At 37.0% G+C, this 24485-nt stretch overlaps 1 protein-coding gene across 3 annotated transcripts in view; it reads left to right on the plus strand.

Annotated features, from left to right (window-relative positions):
• LOC150095276 (MFS-type transporter SLC18B1-like) overlaps positions 1-24485 on the plus strand; it is a 545110-nt gene that overhangs the window by 370084 nt on the left and 150541 nt on the right. The window lies entirely within an intron of this gene.

The following is a 24485-nucleotide window of genomic DNA, read 5'->3' on the forward strand; positions in this document are numbered from 1 at the left end:
TTCCATTGTATAAGGCTTTGATTAGGCCACACATCGGCTATTGTGCCCAGATTTGGTCACCTGGTTTTCAGAAGGATGAAGAGATATTGGAAAGGGTCCAAAGGCGACTGACTAAGGTAGTTTCTGACCTCTGGAATGTCGAGTATGAGGAAAGATTAAAAAGATGTAATTTTCAGAGTCTAGTGGAGATATGATAGAGACCTACAAGTTGGTAAGGGGTTGTTATAGGATCAATGGTGGAGAAGTTCTACAGAGAGTAGTGGGAGATCAGGGGAGAACCAGAGGTCATCCCTGGAAACTGTATAAAGAGGGTGTGAGTAGGGGAGTGAGAGGCAGGTTTTTTTCGTGCAGAGTTGTGAGTGATTGGAATGCCTTGTCTGAGAGTGTGGTGTCTGCAAGGAGTTTGAATGTGTTTAAGACACGGTATGATGAGATGTGTGTGAGATAAAAGGACCTCTTAGATGAGTCTTTGACTCCATGAGGTCTTGTTTAATAATAATAATTATACATGTCCATAAGGAGATGTGCTTTGCATTGTGGGATACTAAGGCAAGTGATGTGAAGTCATACCACCTTTACCACGAGTTGCTGCAGTCCTGAAAATACTTCAGGCACAAACTTTGTTTGCTTACACTTGGATAAAGTATTAAACCAAGTATATAATTTCTTGGTATCTTTAATTTATTGTATCCTCCTCAGTTTATGCTAGGAATAGTTAGAGGTAAGGAGAAGTGAACTGAAATCTTGATAGCGTTGTAGGTGGCTTGATTGTGATTGCTTGAGTGTAGATAGAGACAAAAGATTAGTATTAAAAAGGCATTGGTTGTAGAAATCTTCAAGCTTGGAATAGTTGTAAACTGCATGGTTTGTCAAATAACTAGGAGAAATAGAGCATACTATTATCAGCAAAACTGTAGAAATATGAATCTGGAAATCACAGAGAGAAAGTCATTTATAGGCAAAAGTGTTAGAAGAGAGTTCCTTTCTATACCAAAGCAAAAGTACTTTAGTATGGAATGCTGAACATTATCCACCAGAGAGAAAGAGAGAAAACTGGCTGTTCAGTTATAAAGGAAGACAATATAATAACAATTTGCTGAGTTGCCTTCTATGTCAAACTATATATGTTACTATCGAGGTGGCTAAGATCAACAGTAGAATTTTCTCCAAATGTTTCCATGGCACATGGCCAGAAATGGGTGATGTCAGCAAAGAGAATTGCCATGGATGTAGTATTACAGTATTTGTATTGGTGGATCTCTAGAAGGAAAAAGTTGATAATAGTCTGAGACTTTCTCCATTATTTTTGAGAGGACTGTGAAGAGTACTGTCAATCAGTAGTTTGATGGCTGACTTTTATCTCTGTTTTTATTTGAAATTGGCTGGATACAGATTTGCTTCCATACTGTAGGATAGACACCAGCTGAGTATAAAAGAGTATGGAGATGATCTTATATCAATAGAATAGAATTAACTTTTTTAAGTACAGATGAAGTGGAATCCCATCACTACCAGGAAATTTTTGGTATATTCAAGATTATTTTGGATATCTTTTTAGTGAAAGGCCAGAAAGGAGGTTTGAATGACAGACCATAACAGAACCATAACTGGTTCTGTTATGGTTGAAGATGATTTTCCTTGGTCACTTGTGCTGTTAGAGTGGAAGAATGATCATTGAAAGTAAGTTTTGTCATTAGGTGTTATTGATATAGTGTCATCTGGATGAGAGATAAGCATACAGAGTGACTGAAGTTTCACCTAGTTTACCTTTACAGCAAACCAAAAAGCATAACTTTCATCAGGAAGAAAGATTTCGTTTGAATTATTGCAGGTTTCAGGTAGGTTATGAACCTGGAGTTTCTGTCTGAAGTCACTGAGACTTGTGATATGCTGCTTTTTTTATTGGAATACCTTGGCACACTTTTGGTAAACCAAGGTCTTAGGTTGCAGGTAGGAAGTTTAGAATGGGCAATGAAGACTTGTTCTAACATGAATGATTTCTGTAACTCAATCAAAGCAAGTGTTTGGATTTGGAGGACAGAAACAATGGTCCCCATGTAATGAGGAATAAAGTCCCAGAATTCATCTCACTTGATGCTGTTGTAGTGCCAAACAACAATGAAAGTGGCTAAGAGAAAGTTGTTCCATGAAAGATGAAACGTGTACAAAATTATGGTCAGATTTGTGGCTTGGAAAGAAATATAATTAAGAAAAGATGTGGAGGAGTGCCATGTATTCTGTTGTAGGCTACTGCAGATGTACAGACTAGTATTCTTTCATACTACTCTCCCAAACCTTTTGATACCCATGTGATGTTTATCTGCTATTTTTTTCCCAAAATCTTCTTGTGACATTTTTTTTAGTATTTGGTTATTGTTCACACAATACAGCCTTCTTGCATATTCTCTGAAGGTCTAATGCAGATTTACTTATAAGGAATATTTGAAAAAATATCTTTCTTTTTTTTTTCCAGAGTCCATGAGAGAATTCCAAATTTTAATTTTCTGGTTGCGATAACATAACCACTGTTGAAAGTTTATTTTTCACTTGGTTAGAATATAATAAATTTAGTTTAATCCTTTATCCAAGTGTGAGCAAACAAAGTTTGCGCCTGAAAGTATCTTCAGGACTGAGGTAAGTTGGTGCAACACCAGGGTGACACCTTGCAAAGGTGACGTATTAAAAAGGTGAAGCAAGCTACTATCACTCCTGTCTCAGTATCTCCCATAATGCAAAACACATCTCCTTGCGGATATGTCTAATGTTAAGCATTAATGGAAGGGCCACTACCCAGACTAGTTTCGACCTTTATTGAGGTCTCTTCAGTGGGAGCCAGGCCCAAGTGGAGATACCAGCCATAAGAATTAGCAAGGTTATCTCTACCTATAGGAGTTGCCAAATGGTGTGCCACCTTTTTAATAAATTACTCTGGATTTAGAGAAAGATGTTGAAAGTTTATTTTTCACTTGGTTAGAATATAATAAATTTAGTTTAATCCTTTATCCAAGTGTGAGCAAACAAAGTTTGCGCCTGAAAGTATCTTCAGGACTGAGGTAAGGTGGTGCAACACCGGGGCGACTCCTTGCAAAGGTGGAGCAAGATACTATCACTGCTATCTCAGTATTTCCCATAATGCAAAACACATCTCCTTGCGGATATGTCTAATGTTAAGCATTAATGGAAGGGCCACCCCAGACTAGTTTCGACCTTTATTGAGGTCTCTTCAGTGGGAGCCAGGCCCAAGTGGAGATACCAGCCAGAAGGATTAGCAAGGTCATCTCTACCTATAGGAGTTGCCAATAAGGTGTTGCACCACCTTACCTCAGTCCTGAAGATACTTTCAGGTGCAAACTTTGTTTGCTCACACTTGGATAAAGGATTAAACTAAATTTATTATATTCCAACCAAGTGAAAAATAAACTTTCAGCATCTTTCTCTAAATCCAGAGTAATTTATTAAAAAGGTGGCACACCATTTGGCAACTCCTATAGGTAGAGATGACCTTGCTAATCCTTCTGGCTGGTATCTCCACTTGGGCCTGGCTCCCACTGAAGAGACCTCAATAAAGGTCGAAACTAGTCTGGGTAGTGGCCCTTCCATTAATGCTTAACATTAGACATATCCGCAAGGAGATGTGTTTTGCATTATGGGAGATACTGAGATAGGAGTGATAGTACTTACTCCACCTTTACAAAGAGTCGCCCTGGTGTTGCACCACCTTACCTCAGTCCTGAAGATACTTTCAGGTGCAAACTTTGTTTGCTCACACTTGGATAAAGGATTAAACTAAATTTATTATATAACATAACCACTGAACATTTTCTCAAAATTTGGTCACCCTAGTTATGCCAGTTCATATCTGAAAGGTATGTGATTATTTTCAAAACTAGATGGTAGCCATTTACTCTTTTGTATCCTCTGTACCCAGTACATTCATATCCTAGATCAATTTTAAGATATTGCTCTCAACAGTAAGACTTTTTTTATCATTTATGTTCTTTCCATGTGAATTTATACATTTTTAAGTTGGAACATGATTACTGATGACTAGTCTGTGTCATGAGAAGAAATCTTGCAGGTACTTAACCCTATTATTAGCCTTACTCTTTTATCCAAATTTTTGAATGATATTATGGTTCCATGAAAATTCATCAAAAAGGCAATTCATCGAAAGACAATTCATCGAAAATTTAAAATTTTTGATAATGTTATGATAAAAGTGATCCGTTTAGAACAAAAACTGAACTGTGCAGACAGCTTCTTGTACTAGCAACTTCTACTAATTCCGCTAAGTCAGAGAGTTATTGTAATACATAATTTGGACAAGTTATTTCTTTGTTGCCCTGAATATAGCTTAACTAATAACTGAAATGGTTTTTTCTTGTAAAAGTTTCAAATAGCGAATCTGAGTAAAATTCATCCCATAATAATTCCTGTATTGAAGTCGCATATTACTACTAGCAACAATAATAATAATAATGGAGCCTGCCTTGTTCAGAGAAAATGGATCAATTTTTTCATAACATTTTCAAAAATTTAAAATTTTCAGTTAATTGTTTTTTCGATGAATTGCATTTTCGATGATTTGTCGTTTTCGATGAATTGCCTTTTCAATGAACTCTCCGGATACCGATATTATTGTAGTCCAGGGGTTACATTTCCAACTCTGGTAGTTAGGGCTCAAAAAAAAAATAGCTTTTTCTTTATGTTGGCTACACTTTCTACTAAATTCTGCTTTCTCATTAATGACACCTTCCTTCAGTGAGACTGGAGGAGCTAATATGTCATGTCTTCCAGTTTTCCTGTTTTAAAATTTTGTCACATTCCCTCTTTTAAAGTTGATTTTCATGCAAGAAGTTTATCTACATGCTTAGTGTGAAACACTGTAGCTACTCCCTCCTGTCTCTGTTTAATGAATAAATCTTTATTTTGTTTCATTAATTTTTAATTTTTTTAATGTACATGGTATTTCTCTAATTCCTCTGTTTGCTGTATCTCTTTTCTGTTGATGCATAATATACTCTTCTTGCCTGTCTTCAGTTTGAGTTTGTTTAAGACAACTCTTATTAGTAGTTCTCTTTCTTTCTTTTCCCCTCCCCCATTGGCCTTCTTATACCTAGAAGTGAGAGGAGAATTAACCTAATCATAGTTTTAAAAATAATTAGACATGTAGGAGTATTATATCACTGTCTTTGTTATTATATTAGTCTATTCAGATTTTGTTTACAAAAATTAAACAGAATAAATATGACTAATGAAATTTTTTAAAATGTCAGAATGCTCATGTCCCTAGGGTTCGAAGAACAAATAACATGGGAATGAAATGGATGCAGGTATTGTTTACAATATTTAAACAGACAATAAATATGACTACTGCAATTTTTAAAAATATTAGAATGCCAATGTCTCTAGATCTAGTTTGAAGAACAAGTAGGGTGAAAATGAAATGGATGTCCAATTGTACGAAGAGATCTATGAGATGACGTGGAAGGAAATATCGTAAGAATCGGAGTGAGAAGAGTTATGAAATATGTAAAACAAAGGCCAGAAAAGTTATGAGAATTATATAGAAAGCTAACTCAGAGTATGAACAGAAATTGACCGTGTGGGCTGAACACAGTCAATGACAACCCCAAAAGAATGTTATTGTTTTGCTGTGTTGGATCCTACTTTGTCTCAATCTATACTTTGGATCCGACATTTAGTTATTACGATGTTCTTAACCTAAAAAAATAGTTGCTAATTGATTTCTAATACAAATATAGAGAAAATTTATATTTATAGACTGCGCCACTCTATATCTGAATTAGTTCAAGAATTGAAGATAAATCAACCCTCAACCATTTCTCCTTAATATATATACTGGCCGAGTATATTTGACTTACTTAATATACCCGCTTTGGTTCGAATATTTTATGAATGGTGCAGTAAAAGAGATTCAGGCAAAATACAACTTTAGATAAACAAAAACAAACATTTAATTTAGAATCACAAATTTTACACTTAAATTCAAATCAGTAATTAAGATATCACAAACATTTTAACTCCTCAGGTAAATTCAATCATTCAACTCATACAATGGTAAACCTGTTATCTCTATAAAACAGTCTTCTCACAGTTCCTTAAGTTCCAAATACAACAAAAATTGCAGTAATCTCTTCACAAACAAACACTTTTAAATTTACACTTCAGTTAATCTTCGCAATAGTTACTGTTAACATAAGGAAATTCTAGGATGAAACACACTCACATCTCTGCATAGGAATATTAATGGTTGGAATAATCTTACCGATAATCTTCTTTCTTCATCAACTTACACACAAACACTTTTTATAACCGTAAACACTTTTAACAATTAACAGCACTCATTAAAATCAATCTTCTAAGCATTAACTGAATTAATTCACGGTCACAATACACATAATCAGTAGCGCTTCTTACATGAAGCACTACTGATCACTCATGAATTTAAAGTAACACAATATAATTCCTTAACTTGAGGTTTTATATGCACAGTTATTCACTCTTCCAGCATTCAATTAATTCTTTAGACACTACAATCCTAAACACAGCTAACGGTAAACTTCAGTTTTACAGCCTCTACTATTCTCTAGTTACTCGATGCTTTATTTCAAGATTCTGCGTGTCCTTGACAGGTCGGCCCTGAAATTATATCTCAATTCAAGTATCGCTAGTCTAATTAATAGTCTCTCAGCTGTTTTCCGTAGCTATAATTGTTATTCTACAACTTATTAGCTAACCGCCTCTCAACTAGTAGACGACTTTATTAGCTGCCTGAGTGACTTGCCGACTCGCTATTATCGCACTGTAATTGCCGAATGCTCCGATTCCAACCTGATGCCAATCCTCTCCTTTCTCTCTCTCTTAATAAATCTAATCTCTGTTTTATAATTTCAGCGTTCTTCCTTTTTTATATCCATTCTTCCCGCCTAAATTGTTCTCGTGATCTCTTTTTACTAAAACTCTTTTCAATAAACCTTCTCCTCACGTTCTGTTCTAAAAACATGCTCGTTCACTTACATACGTCTCCATGACAACCAAACAAAATATAATAAAATTGAGGCATCGCATAACGCTAAACTTTTACAAATAGGAATAAATAAAGAATATTTACATTTCAATTAATGCGCAGTTAAAATATCAAATACAAATTCTTATAATATTAACATAGTAATAAATAAAATAGCTTAATAATATTTAATACAGTCTTTTCATTATTAATACATATATCTTTGATTAAATAATTAAATATTAAGTAAGGTTAAAGGTAGTTATATGAATAGAATATTAAATTTTAAACAAGTAAATTACATTAAATAATATTTACAAGTCTAGCCTTTGTGATGGAAGATCATGTTGGATTCTGAACCAAATAATAATTACTCTAATCTCTACATAATCAGAATCCAACAGCTGCAAGTAAAAAAAAAATTTTAAAAAAAATGAACGTGGAAGAATAACTTTAGTGGATGCAGATAGTATAGTATACCCACAGATAAGAGACTCTTCGACACTTCTGCGCATGTCAAAAGCAGGAAAATCCATTCCGATAATTGGGTAATCAATCCTTATTGTGGAATGAGTGTTTATTATTACACATCAGAAAATTAACTTCTCTTTTATGATCATTGTAGTTATTAAAGTGGTAACTATTTTGCTTGCGTAGCAGTTGGAAAATTTTACGTATAAAGCACGTTATTTTGCGTGTTGGTGACCAATTCGTACATTGCCTTATTTATTTCTCCCCTTCAACATGAATTGACTCTTCTTGACAATCTGCCAATGACAGCTCTCGCATATGTGATCGGACTATACCCTTGTGTTAGAAGCAGATGAGATTGTTCAAATAATGAACGCTCCCTTCAGTAAGATCTATCAACCAGATGAATGTAACATGACACAGTGCTACCACTTAGAGGTGCATGAGAAGGAGTTCAGGAGCTCTTGCATAACCTGTATATGAATTCAGCAATGTGGACAGATAGTATATCAGTACATATGCTAAAGAAATGTTCATCTAAATTGGGTAGATCCTTGAGATGTTTGTGTAATCTGAAAGTATCAACCTGGGAATGGAAAAAATATATGATAATCTCATTGCACAAAAGTGAGTCAAAGACTGATGTGTCTAATTATCGACCTGTCAGTATATCTAGAGTGATTATGAAGATTTTACGGAAGTTGGTAAAAACTTGTATACAGAAATGGTTTGATAAGACAAGCTATATTTTGCAAAGAACAGCACGGGTTTACTAAAGGGAGGTTATGTTTTAACAATTTGCTCATATTTTATAATAATATTATGACTGAGTTGGACAAAGGGAATAGATACACCATCAAATGACTTAGCAAAATCCGACAGTATCTGTTAAATACAGTTGGATTTAACAGATACTGTTGACTTAGCAAAATCCAACAGTATTTAATAGGATATCACATGAAAGTCTTCATACAGAAAGGCTTAGGTGTTGTTCATTATCCATAATAAAGCTTAACTGTATAACTAACACCAAGAGGGGAAAAAATCACACATTTCTCTCTTGTTTTCTCTCTCTCTCTCTCTCTCTCTCTCTCTCTCTCTCTCTCACACACATCTTGATGGCACAATGGTATCACCACCTAAAAATAAGTCAGACTTATTTTTAGGTGGAGAAGGACATCAGAAAAATACTCAAATAACCTTGATGCTAATAAGTCTCACAGTCCTGATGGTATCCCTCCACTTGAACTAAAAGCTTGTGTTTCAGAACCAACACCTATCTTGTATCACCTCTGCAAGCCATCATGCTTATATGGTATCCATCCGGTAGGTTGAAAGCAAGTTTTCTCTGTTCCCACAAAGAGAGATAAAAGTCAGCTTAAACTATCATTGTATTGCTCTCACTTTAATACTCACAAAAATAATGGAAAAGTTCATCAATAACCAACTGCATCACTACTTTGAGACTCACCAATTACTTAGTGATTACCTATATTTATTCCACCATTCCTACTCCACAGCAAATCTGCTAGTTAATGTTATCCACTCTTGGATACAAGCATGGAAATGTTTAGAGAAACTCAAGTGGTCACTCTTAATATTTCCAAGGCATTTTGCACATCTTACCAAACTATTATCTATCTTTATGGTCTTCTTCCTGCCCTCTGTAAGTGGATTGTCATCTTCCTCTCCAATCATTCACTGCAGGTCATGTTGGATGGTTTCTTCTCATTAGATTTTTCAGTTAATGCTGGATACCCCAGTGCTCGGTTCTTTCATTTACACACCTCCTCCTATACATCAATGAGCTTCTCTACTCTCCCTTTCTCTTTCTCTCTCTGACATCTAATGCCATTCATAGTTTTGCTGGTGATTGTTTTCTCTATTCCTCTTTTTCATTTCCAAAACCTGATATTCCTCAGATTTTGATTTGGTTTGGTTTATTTAGGTTTATGGCTGAAGCAATTCAGGCTATGAGGCCAGTGTATTATGTATGTTAATTGCATGTTTTCTAATAGCCAGTTTGCCTGTTCTGAAGAATGAAAAACCTGAGTTTCCAGTCAAAAAAAAACTCTCTATCTCCATATGAGATCAGCTAATTCACCTTCATTTGAAAGCTCTAATAAATGTTCTTCACGTCCTAGGCAGGATTCGAACCCAGGTCTTTCCAACCAAAAAAAGAGCATCATCAAAACTGACTGAGCTGAGCTATGGAGGCTCCTGGTCCTCAGGTGATTCAGACTTTAAGAACTATAATCAGTGCCTTAAACACCGATCTCCTTGTCATTGTCAAGTGGGGTGATTGTAACCTAGTGAGCTTTAATGCCACCAAAACTTAATGCAGTCTTAATTTCCCTGGAAGAAAGGCTATGCTTCACCTTCCCTCACTATATCCATACTGTTGGGCGGTGAATTTTGAGGGGGGAATTGATTATGGAAATTGATATCTTGGTCTGACTTACACATCTAGCCTAACCTGGCACAAACACATCAATCCACAAAGTGAATGTTTTTGTTCTCTTAAGGTTTCTGTTTAATCTGTGAGGAGAATTAATCAGTTCGAAACAGCTGTCAGGCAGTGAAGCCTTATCAAAATGGACCAATAGGAGGCGATATATGGACGCTTGGGCAGCGAGCATGTTTCTCATAAGGTCCACAGTTGGGAAACTCATAAATGCCGGCCAGTGTATTCCCATAAGCTCTCTGGTCAAATTTTGTATGAAACTTTTATAGTTTCTGTATTCGGCATTGAAATAATGCTGGATTTAATATCCACTTGATTTATATAATTTTGCATTGCCGACATGAAGCCTTTTTGGTTCTTTATTTTAATAAATACTTTATGCACTGACCAAGAGTTCGCTTACGAAAAATACACCTCTCCGACACTTAGACTTCCTTAGTACTGAATGAGAGTTTTTGCTCTCTTAAGGTTTCTGCCAGGTCTCTGAGGAGAACCAATCAGTTTTTGAAACAGCTGTCGGGTCATTGAAACCTTATCAAAATGGACCAATAGGAGATAAATATATGGACGCTTGGGCAGCTATCATGTTTCGTATAAGGGAAACCGATCTTGGGCTGAATTGGCCACTGTCATCCTTTACTTTCCTCTAATAATGTACAAATATGAGCAGCTACTGGTCAATTCTCATATACAATTTATTCCCAAACATATTGAACCAACTTCTCATCATCCTTCTTCATTCATTACATATACTTCTGTTCTCTGGAAAATTCTTCACCATACTGTTTTTTTCCAATGATTACAACCTCAAGCTCTTGAAGAAACACATCAAATTCCTTTCTTCTCTCTAATCACTTGTCCACATATGACAATGTTGTGACATAGGTCTTGTGTGGGGACTGGTATTAAAAAAATATCTTCGACTTGTACTCAAATGTTGTGTTGCAAAACCGACACTCATTCTGTATTATCCTCGCACTCTTTATATTCATCTGACATCTACACATGGTTCCATGAAAATTCATCAAAAAAATAGTTAATCGAAAGACAATTCGTCGATCAACAATTTGTCAAAAATGCAGTTCACCGAAAATTTTAACTAAAATTTCATTAAATTGATCCAGCCAAAGCGGAATTGCTAATATCATTTTGAAACTTTTTTTTGAAAATGTTATGATAAAAGTGATCCATTTAGAACAAAAACTGAACCGTGCAGACAACTTAATAGAAGTTAAGCTGTCTTAGCTTATCTTCTACTAATTCCACTAAGCCAGAGAGTTATTGTAATACATAATTTGGACACATTATTTCTTTGTTGCCCTGAATATAGCTAAACTGAAAACTGGAACAGTTTGACATTTTCTTGTAAAAGTTTCAAATAGCGAATCTGATTTCAGATTCGCTATTTGAAACTTTTATTCATCCCATAATAATTCTATTTGAATTATTATGGGATGAATAAAATTCATCCCATAATAATTGCTGTATTGAAGTTGCATATTACAACTAGTAACAATAATAATAATAATGGAGCCCTGCAGGCTGGGCTTTTCCTCCTGGAAACAGGCAAATCAATCACATGAACAGACATAAACAGTTATTGGACAAGAAAAACAATAAGAAACCATATTGTTCTATAATTATTCCCTATTAAAGTAGCATTGTTTTCTCACTCTGCATGGTTCAGTATTTGTTCTAAATGGATCACTTTTATCATAACATTTTCGAAAAATTAAAATTTTTGGTGAATTGTTTTTTCTATGAATTGCATTTTCGATGAATTGTCATTTGATTAATTGCCTTTTCGATCAGTTGTTTCTCCAATGAACTCTCCTATACACTTAGCATGGAAGTAAGTCTATATTCAATTCATTCCAAAAAAGGACAAGATAAAAGTTTTCCATATTATTTAATAGAGTAAGTGGAATCTCCTTTAGAACTGTTCTGTCAAATTTTGTAACTTCTGTTGACTGTTATTTCCATGCTGTGCTTGAAAAGTAAAGAGAGATCTATAAACTTCTCTGCTGAAGGAACAGATATATGCATGCATAATAGGTGAAATTAAATTTTATATTGTGATCAAAGGAATCAGAGAGGTAAGCTTTCAATTGAATGGGTGGATGAATGAATGGGTGGAAATGAAAAAGAAAGAGCAGTGATTACAATTAACAACAGCAAAGGAAATTAAGTTTCCTTTATAGTCAGATGAAACTTATAGCTGAATGCATTGTTTCTTTCTTTTTTTGTTTCTCTCTCTCTCTCTGTGTGTGTGTGTGTGTGTGCGTGCACACTTGTATTGATTAATATCATCTCTTAGAGATGAAATCAAATCTTATGTTAATATATCCTATTTGTGAAAATTATAAAGAAAATTCTGCTAGCACACAAAGAGAGATGCAATGCATAATGTGAACTGTTAAAAAAAAAGATAAGTATTCAAAAGGATTATTTATTTGTATAGTTGTATGGTATTTTGTTAGAATTTTACTGTCTCTGTGTTTTCTTCACATGTATCGATTATATTTAACACGGGAACTGCCAGTTTTAGTACTACATCTAGTCCCCACACCACCACCACCATTTAAAGAGTATGTTATTCCTAACCTAGTTGATGATATTGTAGCTTCATAGTATGTATGCATCTTATTTAAGAATATGGCAAGTGGGAGACAGGAATGTATATATGTGCATGAATTGTGGCAGTTGGAGATGCTGGAAGATGTGTCTCGATCTCAGGATTTAGCAATGGTGCTTTGGAAACAGGTGATTTTCAGTTTGTGGATGCCAGTGGTGTATTGGAGGATGGAGAAAATGTTAAAGAACTAGATATAGATTTATCCTTGGGAAGTTTAATCAGCAGACATGAATTTTCTCATGGCCATGATTGTATGAATGTCAGTTGAAAGCAGAATGTGTGGAGAGAGAAATAAAAATCTAAGAAAGGAAATAGAAGGAATGAAGCTGAGTAGAGAGTGAATGAAAATCTTGGGAAGATAGAGGGGCTGGCTAGTGTGAGAGAAATGAGAGTAGGTGTAAGAGAATGACATCAGAGAGCAAGAGAGTGAGAGGAAGGTGAGAGAATGGGAGTGAGTGTGTAAAGAGTCAATTGCAGAAAGACAAGAGAGGGTGGAAGCAAGAGATAGAGAGGGAAGCATGGGAGAGAAATGAGAGAGAGAGAGAGTGGGAAATTGGAAGCCGTAAGTCAGGGATGCCAGTGAGAGAAGAATGAATTAATGAATTTGTTCAGAGTGTCATCTATGGAGATACGGTGATTTAGGGTGTATAGAATAGGGTGCCAGAGGAGCCCTTTCCTGGTGTAATAATAGAGTATGGCAATGAAGAAGTGTGGAAAAGAATGGTTGGGATGAATGACCTGAGAAGTAATGCATATTGTGTGCATGAGATTTGAGGTTGATGTTAGACATGATGCAGCAGAAATGTGTCTGAGGAAGATAGTATGTATGTTACTCCAGTATGATAATGCAGAGTAGAGGAGAAGAGCAGTGATGACAAATGAGATGATAGTGAGAATGTGCAGGATAAGAAGTCTGGAATATATGGATGCATGAAGTAGGATAGAAGAGATCTGTATGCAAGAGTTGGATTACATTTGAATGCAGAAGGGCAGAGGTATTTAGTGAGACTGTTGTTTTCTGAGCATGATTGTGTCGGGACAGGGGAAACTAGAATTGCACTGGTGGAATGTTGCAGGGATGGGCTCATGTGGGGATAGTGGCTTGAGAAATGAAGGAATGCACACTATATTACAGAGTCAGGTGAGTATGAGGAGAGTAATAATGACTGTAAGAATACTGGCAGTACACTGTTTTTTCTGTATACAAATGCTAGGAGTATTAGAAATAAAGGGAATGAGTTTAGGGCATTGATTGAATCAGTCTCTCCAAAGGTTGTTGGTATTGGTGAAACAACTTAGTTAACTGATGGATGAAATGGTTGCACTAACTGCGTCTATGCACCCAGAGATTGTCAGAATAAGTGAGACATGGTTAGATGAGGATGACATCCTGACAGGAATAGAGATGGAAAGGTATGATGTGTTTCGTGAGGATAGAAGGGGTAAAAAGGGAGGGGGAGTGCTATTGATGATAGAGAAAGAGTTATGTCCATACAAGGTAGAGATGCAAGAGGGAAATGGGGCCAGTGGTTTTGAGGCAGTATGGTGTGAGATAGAGGTGAATAGAATCAAATACTTGGTGGGATGTTGTTATAGACCTGGTAATGTGGATGGTGGTGATAGTGAAATGTATAGTCAAATAAGCCAAGCAAATAAGAAAAGGGTGATCATTATGGGTGATTTTAATTATGGCAATACAGACTGGAATGAAGAGATAGCAACTGGAAGTAAAGAAAATGAGTTTCTTGAGTTTTTGAGGGATAACTACCTCAGACAGTATGTAACAGAGGGCACAAGAGGATTAAGGGTCTTGGATTTGGTCATCTCATCGGAGGATGTAATTATCAATGAGGTATCAAATCATCCACCAATTGGTGAAAGTGACCATGAGGTGATTACTTGGGTGGTTGCCAGCAGTGCAAGGACCCCTGTGAAAAAAGGGTATATGTGGAACTACAAGGGGGGGTGATTATGAAGAGCTCAGGAGACAGCTTGCAGGTGTAGCATGGAATGAGGCGTTAGCTGGAAAAGAGATCAATGCAGCTTGGGGGATTTTCAAAAAATATTTAATGGATGCAATGTCTAAACGTATTCCAAGAGTGAGAAGGTTAAATAAGTTAGGTGTGAGATGGATGAATAAAGAGATTAAGCATGCAATACAGAGAAAAAGGGCATTGTGGAGGCAGCATAAGAGAAGTGGAAGTAACCAATTTCATGAGTTCTACAAAGACCAGGCAAGGAGAGTGACTTGGTTGGTGAGAGTAGCTAAAGAGAGGTATGAACAGCAGTTAGCTAATGAAGCTAAAAAGAATCCTAGGGAGTTCTTTCGATATGTAGCCAGCAAAAGAAAGAATGATTATGGAAGGATGACATTGATTGGAGGAAATGGTATAAAGACAGCTGTTGCAGAATGTGTGGTGGAGATACTTAATGAGCAGTTCATAAAGATCTTTCAATCTTGTGAATGTGACTTCATGGAGAGATTAAGAGCAGTTGATGATGGGGAGGAGAGACTGAATGTAAGTGAGCAAGAGGTGTTTGGGGAGTTGAGTAAACTAGATGTAAATAAGGCTGTGGGACTTGATAATATATCACCGCGTATTCTGAAGGAATGTGCCAGAGAGTTGACACCTGCCTTGACATATTTTTTTAATACGAGTCTTGCACTTGGTCAAGTCCCTGAAGAGTGGAAGGAGGGCAAGATTGTGCCACTTCATAAAGGAGGTGATCGAACTCAAGCATTAAACTATAGGCTTATATGTGTGTCAGGTGTTGTGGTTAAGTTGTTGGAGAAGCTTGTGAGAACTAGGATCCAGAGTTGGTTTGACAACAATGGTATAATCTTTGATGGACAGCATGGATTTGCTAAAGGGAGGTCGTGTTTTAGTAATCTGCTTACTTATTACAATAAAGTGACTGCTTCCTTGGACAGAGGAGAAGGATACACAGTAATATACTTGGATTTCGCAAAAGCTTTTGATAGAGTACCTCATGATAAGTTGACAGTCAAACTAGAGCAGATGGGGTTGGATATTAGATTAGTGCATTGGATTGGGGACTGGCTATCTGATAGGTATCAACAAGTTGTGTATGGGGGTGCAATATCCAGGAAAAGGAAAGTCACTAGTGGAGTGCCTCAGGGATCTGTTTTAGGGCTATTACTATTTAACTTGTATATTAATGATATTGGCGAAGATTTGGATGGAGATATTCAGTTGTTTGCAGATGATGCAAAGTTGGGACGAACCATAAAGAGTAGTGAAGATGTTGTGGCCTTGCAAGAAGACTTGAATAAATTGAGTGATTGGGCAAGCAAATGGGGATGTGAGTTCAATGTTGCAAAATGTAAGGTTTTAAAATTTGGAAAACAAAGATGGGATGCAGAATTTATGCTTGGTGAGAATATATTGTTGGTAGTAGAGGAAATAAGAGATCTGGGAGTGATAGTGGATAAGGATCTAAAATTTAGGGGACACATCGCCAAAATTGTGAAGACAACACAAAGACTTCTGGGAATGATGAGGAGGACACTGACGTGTAGAAGTAGGGAGATTCTTGTTCCATTGTATAAGGCTTTGATTAGGCCACACATGGACTATTGTGCCCAGATTTGGTCACCTGGTTTTCAGAAGGATGAAGAGATGTTGGAAAGGGTCCAAAGGCGACTGACTAAGGTAGTTTCTGACCTCTGGAATGTCGAGTATGAGGAAAGATTGAAAAGATGTAATTTGCAGAGTCTAGTGGAGAGAAGGAAGAGGGGAGATATGATAGAGACCTACAAGTTGGTAAGGGGTTGCTATAGGATCAATGGTGGAGAAGTTCTACAGCGAATAGTGGGAGATCAGGGGAGAACCAGAGGTCATCCCTGGAAACTGTATAAAGAGGGTGTGAGTAGGGGAGTGAGAGGCAGGTTTTTTTCGTGCAGAGTTGTGAATGATTGGAATGCCTTACCTGAGAGTGTGGTGTCTGCAAGGAGTTTGAATGTGTTTAAGACCCGGTATGATGAGATGTGTGTGAGATAAGAGGACCTCCTAGAAGAGTCTTTGACTCCATGATGTCTTGTTTAATAATAATAATAATAATATAACTGAAGAGGATGTTCTAAGAGCATATTTCAGCAGGATAAGGAAGGTAAACATGGTGGTGGAGTGTTACTCATGATAAAAGATGATTTATGTGCTCTCTCAGGGTGGTGTTGTATCATACTTCTTGCTCAATTATGTTTTATCGTCTATAACTCTCTCTCGTTAGTATTTATTGGTTGTAGACTGATATATCAATCGAATATGGAGAAAATTTATATTATACTGTGCCATTCCATATTCAGAAATGGCAAGAGCAACTTAGATAAATCAACCTTCAACTGTATCAGGTTATTAAGTTGATTTTAGGCCGAGATTTTTATTTTTATTACATAGGGTTCCCGCTGAGATTCGAATTATTTTAATGAATATTCCAGGGACATTACGATTGAATGAATATAAAGCTCTCATTAAGTCACTAGTATATTACTCAGCTGAGCTTAAACTTTATGATTAAAGATTATATTTAACAGATCTTATCCTTCTTATTACAAAGAACTTATGTCATAACTCTACTCTGATTAAGGTTACATTTCACTACATTTTTAAATATCAGATCAGTTCAAGATATTCAGAAGAATACAACTCATGAACATTCAGACATTCATTTGTAATTCTTTAGGCTCAGTTAATCAATTTTAGTTCACGTAAGTTTGAGATTCCTAAATTACATCAAATAGGCTTCACAGTATTCTCATTCAGTTAAAGAACACTTAATTCAATAACATAGCATTTATCATTTGAAGAGGGAAAAGTCTTAGCACATCACATATTAAATCTTGACTCGCTGAATACTGCAACTAGGAACAATTTACTTTCAGCAGAATTAATTTTTGTTACTTCTTGCTAAGTATAGTAAAGGTAATCTTATCAGAATATAGCTTCAACACATCATAAGTAGATCGAACAACAATTTTTACGTCCTTGCTGACTTTTACTATGTGGTAACACAAACTTAAAAGAATCTTCCATTTCCACGACTGATTTATACACTCAGGAGAATATAACCTTTATGCACTTGGTTTAAGTTATCTACTTATTTCTTCGTTTTCTTATACGTATTAACCTATTTCTTGCACTATTTCACTGCTAGGCATTAGGAAGTTTAGGTAAAAATCCAACTCTGAAAAAGGTAAGTTAAAATACCAAGCGATTCCCAATTCTTTAAATACCATTTTCGGCACGTCAAAATTCCCCTCCAGTCTCCAGCTACCGTTCTCTATACTCCCCTATTCGATTCTGTTTTTTTTTTTCGTTTTCATATCCTCTCCTTCCTTTTTCCTGCGAAAAACTGGTTCTCACTGGTTTAGCTCACATCAAACTTGCCTTTCCCTTCGTATATAGTAGTTCACGCTCCAGCACGCACTACGAGAAATTTGCATGTTTTCTTATAACAACCAATCAAATGATACCACAAAGAATCTTCTGGATATATTAAAATTACATATATTACAGTTTCTTATATTATTATCAAAGGAATAAAGTAAATAAAATAATTGACACTTTAATACAGAGCCTTTTCATATCTATATGTTTTCAAATCGCATAAATAAAATTAACTAACAAAATTTAAAAGGAATTAGATGAATAATATTTTATAAGCAAGAACACTAACAGAATAAATTTAAATAACTCCTGCTTATGATATGGTAGATGATGTTAATTATGAATGAAGTATTATTATTATAAATATCTTCATTCACAATTTAACAAAGGCTCACTCTTTCTCTGAAAAATTTTTCTTTAAAGAAAAGGTTTTCTATTCACATAAATTTCTGGTAGGATTCAGATTTTCTGCTTCTTTCTTGATGTTTCAGATAGTGCCTAGTCTGAATAAAATCTAATTTCTTATTACAGTCTGTGTATTTATCTCTCTCCACTACTCCAATTGAATTTTTGCTGTTTTTATCACAGCTAAAAATTTGATTGCTACACTTATAGCAATCAAATTTGATAATGATAATCATGTGATAATGTCTTTTCAGGGCAGAAGTTCTGTTCTCTGTCACTAGAATTAAGTCTTAGTTGTCTCACGACTGGGTGATTTGTTCTATTGGTAATCCCTTTGTGATCACTCATTCCTTTGTAATTTCTTCCTCTTCTCATATTTCTAGTTATGATATGTAAAGCAGATACTTTGACAAAATTAATTTCAACTGACAGTTGATTTCCAGCACCAATTTCTTGTTCAGGATTGGACATTTAATGTTTTGATGTTAAGTCAGTGTTAAGTTGTGTCACAGGCTGATCAAGTACATTAGTGTTTGTATCACTATCTTTCACAGTTGGTTTATTTACTGATAATTGCACTCTGTTAAGAGTTTCTTCTTCATTAGGTATACAAAATCTTCCTGTTAGATGTTTCTTTTCTGTGCATACAGACTTATTATTTATTCTGACATTTATTTTGCTATTCATTGAAAAGTCACAAGAGAAATTATGCTTCTCCATAAAATTTGTTCCTAATATTATATGAGAACCCAAGCTAGGACTGAAAGGAACAATAAGTAAGTCTTGGTATACACACAGTCTAATATCTGATAGATAAATTTTTGTGCGAACCTTTTCATATGCTGTAGAGTTCGAGTCAGAGAGAGTGGTAATTCTGACGGGTCTCCTTAATTTGGTAACGTTTTTCCATAACTTATTTTCAAAAAATACTACTCACTGATGGTTGAGGCATTACAACCTGTGTCAAACAGAATGTTACATTTATAACCTTGGACATTTCCTGTAATCCTCATCATTGATTCTCTCAATCTAGAGAAATTTCAAAACTTATTATACTCTCTGTGAAGAATGTGTCCAAAATTTGAATTCCACTTGTTGTCAGAGTAATTTCTTCTATTATTATTATTATTATTATTATTATTCAGGCCTCCAAGGAGTCAAAAGACTCATCGAGGGAGGTCCTTTCTAAGACATAAAGTCTGTCAAGACTCATCGAGGGGAGGTCCCCCCCTGAGAAACACAAAGTTTATCATACCACTCCTTAAACCCACTGACCATTCTCGCTCCCACCACTCCATCAGGCAATGCATTCCACGGCTCAACCACCCTCCACACAAAGAAACCACTCCTTACCCTCTTGCTCACAGTTTCCTTTCGTAACTTCCAGGGATGGCCTCTTGTCATCACTCCTTCCCGCTGATCAACCAAGCGAAAGAACTCCCCAGTGTCAACCCTGTAACCACCTCTCAACAGTTTAAAAGTCTCAATCATATCACCTCTCCTTCTTCTATCCACCAAACTCTGCAGTCCACATTCTCTCAGCCGATCCTCATAACTATCCTTGTACAGTCCTGAAACCATCTTTGTCATCCGTCTTTGTATCCTTTCCACAGTTAATTTATCCCCTTCAAATCCTGGGGACTAAATCTGAGAACAATAGTCCAAGTGTGGTCTGATCAGAGACTTATACAACGGAATGATAACCCTCTTATCTCTGCAGGTCAGTGTCCTTCTCATAATAGCAGCAATCCTCTGTGTTACCTTCACCACCTTTGCAATATGTCCCCTAAACTTCAGGTTTCTATCAATCATCAACCCCAGATCTCTTGTCTCCCCTACTTCCTCCAGTATAACTCTTCCCATAGAGTATGCAGCATCCCATCGATGTTTCCCAAACCTCAAGACCTTACATTTTGCTGCATTAAACTGACACCCCCATTCATTTGCCCATCTATCTAGCTTATTTAAATCCTCTTGCAGGGCTACCACATCTGCACTATTACTAATAATCCTTCCAAGCTTCGCATCATCTGCAAACAACTGAATATCCCCCTGCAATCCACTGGCTATGTCATTGATATAAAGGTTAAACAATATAGGTCCTAGTACTGAGCCCTGTGGGACCCCACTTGTAACCCTCTGCCTCCTGGAAACTGCTCCACCATACACAACTCTCTGATACCTATCAGACAGCCAATCCTGAATCCAGTTGACCAATCTGACATCCAGACCCATGTGCTGCAACTTAAATATCAGCTTATCATGTGGCACCCTGTCAAATGCCTTCGCCAAGTCTAAGAAAATTGCAGTATATGCCTTTCCCTCATCTAATGCTCTTGTAACTTTATTATAAAAGGCTAGCATATTGCTAAAACAAGAGCGTCCTTTCACAAATCCATGTTGATTCTCACTGATAACATTACCCTCATCTGCCCAATGCTGTACACGGTCCCTCACTACTTTCTCCAAGATCTTAACAACTACTGATGACACACAGACTGGCCTATAATTAGACACTTCCAGTCTGTTACCACCCTTATGCAATGGCACTATCTTACCTTCCTTCCATTCCCTGGGCACCTTTGCCAAAGCCAGACTTTCACTGAAAAGCCACGTTAAAGGTATTGTCAATTCCCTAGCACATTCTCTCAAAACTCGTGGCGAAATACCATCCAGTCCCACAGCTTTACTGACATCCAGAGTACTCAGTATCTGAAACACACTCTCCTCCTGTACCTCCAGACCTCGTACCAGTCCTATCCCTCTAGCATTAAAACTGATTCCTCTAGGATGAAATACTCCAATAAAGTGTTCATTGAACAATTCCACTATGTCCTCTGCATCAGTCACTCTATTCCCATTTTTATCCCACAATATCATTCTTCCACAGTCATTTCTCCTCCTACTGGCCACATATCTAAAAAATTCCCTAGGATTTTCTTTGGATCTTAGGTCCAATCTCCTCTCATATTCCAGTTTCGCTTTCCTTACCACACGAGTCACTCTTCTGGCCTGTGTCTTATATTCCTCATGCATCTCTTCACCTGTCTCCTTATATCTCTTCCATAGCCTCTTTTTCGCATGCAATTCCTGTTTAATATTGTTTGTCATCCACTTTACTCCAAATTGCGCCCTCTTCTTCACTCGTGGTATACAACTTACCATTGCTGATAACAAATATTCTTTCACAATTTCCCATGCACTGGTGATATCCCGGCCTTCCAATTCCTCCCTCCATGAAACTTCCCGAAGTTGACGTCTAAGACTATTATAATCACCTGCCTTATAATTCCACATAAGTTCCCGTCTCTTTGATACTCCTGCATGTCTATTCATTTTCCAAGTCAAAACCATATGGTCACTCTCTCCAACTGGTGGGAGAGACGTCAACTCAGTTATTATCAACTCTTCTGATGCTATAACCAAATCCAAAATTTTTGAACATCTTTTGTCCCTCTGTTACATGTTGCCTAAGACATTTGTCCCTCAAGAATTCTAGAAATTCCGTTCCCCTATTGTTACATGCATCTTCCTCTCTCCAATTTATACTACTGAAGTTAAAATCTCCCATAACAATCATTCTTCTTGCACTTGCCAAACTTAGCTGTCTAAACATCTCCTGGTCCCCATCCTCTGTGCTCCTGGGTCTGTAGCAACACCCCACTAAATATCCTGTCTTGCCTACCTCTACCTCACACCATACACTCTCAAAATCATTTGTCTCACTACCTTCCAAATTCTCCACTCTTAGAGGACATAGGTCATCACTTATCATAAGCAGCACCCCACCACCACGCTTTCCCCTCCTATCCTGGCGAAAAATGCTATACCCAGTGACTTCTATTCCTGTTTTTATATCCCCTTCTGTCAACCACGTCTCAGTGATCGCAATAATTTTTGGCCAGGCTGATGCTATCTGCGCCACCAATTCCTCTCCCTTATTCCGGATACTCCTGGCATTAGTATACAGCATATAAATGCCATTGTTTCTATACCCAGCATTATCCCTTCTAGACTCGACTGGGCTCAGTCTTACCTGACATTGTCTCCCTTCTCCCAAGTATCCATTCCCACAAGAGGCCACCCCTGCTATCATCCTCCCTGGGACACACTGACTCGTTCAGAACAGCAATCTCTCCAGATGCCTACGTCCTTCCTCATTCAAATGTAAACGGTCTCTCGCAAACAACTCCTCTCTTTCCTCAAACGCACTCCAAGCATCCACATATACCAGTCCTCTCTTGTCACACATTCTCGCTATTATGCCATTCAATATCACCGCTCTTCTGCTCAGCTCATCACTATCATACCTAGGCAACACGCACACTATTTTTCCTCTCTCTGTCTTCTTCCGTACAGTCTCAAGCAAAAATCTCATATCTCTCGCTGCCCGACTTACATTACCACTCAAGTCATTCGTTCCTACCATCACAATCATCTCATCCACCCTTTCACTTCTCTTAATTGCCATAGCCACCCTTTCTATTGTTCCTCCTGGCAAACACTCCTCACGCATCCTATCCTGAACACCACGGATCATTGAGTCACCATACATTATACCTCTTACCATTCCATCGCTCCTATTGTTTCCATTCTCTCCTCTTCTTTCATTCCCATACCTCTCTCTTCTACTGTTTCCATTCTCTCCTCTTCTTTCATTCCCATACCTCTCTCTTCTACTGTTTCCATTCTCTCCTCTTCTAGCACTCCCATACATCTCTCTCATTCCCTCTCTCCTACTGTTTCCATTTTCTCCACTTCTAGCACTTCCATATCCCTCTCTCATTCTGTCTCTCCTACTACTCTTTCCATCCGCTCATCTTCTAGCATTCCCATACCTCTCTCTCATTCCATCTCTCCTACCATTTCCATTCTCTCCTCTTCTAGCACTTCCATATCTCTCTCTCATTCCGTCTCTCCTACTGTTTCCATCCTCTCGTCTGCTAGCATTCCCATACCTCCCTCTCATTCCCTCTCTTCTACTGTTTCCAATCTCTCCTCTTCTAGCACCCCCATACCTCTCACTCATACTCCTTAAATTCTCTCTCTCTCCTACTCTGATTCGCCTTGCATTCATCTCTTCCATTCTCCTAATCTTATCTTTCATACTTCTGCTCTCATTCACTAGACATTCCACCTCCTCTTTCAACTCATCTATCTCCCTCTGCAGGTCAGTCACTCTTAATCTAAATTCACTCTCCCAAACAAAACCATCTCCTAAACTTCCACAGTCACTCACACCTTCCACACTATCAACCATTATTTTCTCATTCTCTCCTATCATACTACTTGTCTTCCTACATTCATTCTCCGTTCCTGGAGCAACAAAGTCGGATATCGATATATCTAATGTACTTATTTCCTCCAACTGCCTGCATTTTGCGCACATACGCTCTCCACTCTCTTTAACATACCACATATGTAATTCCTTAGAAGCATACATGCCGCAAGTACTGCATGCCACAAAGTCCCTTATGATATTGCTAATAATTGAGTTCTTAAATGGCGGAGGACTTGGCGTTACGCCACTTGTGACTGCTGCTGAATCCACCATCATTCCTTACTGCCGAGTAGCGTAATCCTTAATAATTATTCAATTAATAAATAAGAGGGGAAAAAAGTACAAACATCAGAACATTTAAGTACTAATATAATTAAATAAAATGAAATATAAGAAACTATTAAAGAAGCAATTCCTGGCAATGTGTCCAACTTTGTTGCAAATAAAGCACTTAGGAGGATCTCTATATCAGTGAGATATTCTCCCTTTGTCTGAAGTTGAGAAACAATGGGCATCTGTTGTTTAACATTCTTTAGAGCTTGCATTACCTTATCCAGATTAGCCAAAATGGGTTTATTTTGTCTTTCTACTTCCAGTTTGATCATCTTGCTAATTTTATCTGCTGTGGGCTTGTAGTCTTCTTGAGATTTCTCAGTGATTACTGCTAATTGTTTCATCACTTCACCAAAACTATTCATTATTGGTTGTTGCAACTTCTTTACTGGTGAACTAAGGTTTGTACTTCCTTCATTAACTTATTGTTAGATTGTTCATTACTCTCAGATAAACGG

The sequence above is a fragment of the Typopeltis vanoorti genome, chromosome 20 (assembly GCF_054136105.1).
Source record: "Typopeltis vanoorti isolate ZY-2024b chromosome 20, IOZ_Tvanoo_1.0, whole genome shotgun sequence".
NCBI classification, from domain to species: Eukaryota; Metazoa; Arthropoda; class Arachnida; order Uropygi; family Thelyphonidae; genus Typopeltis; species Typopeltis vanoorti.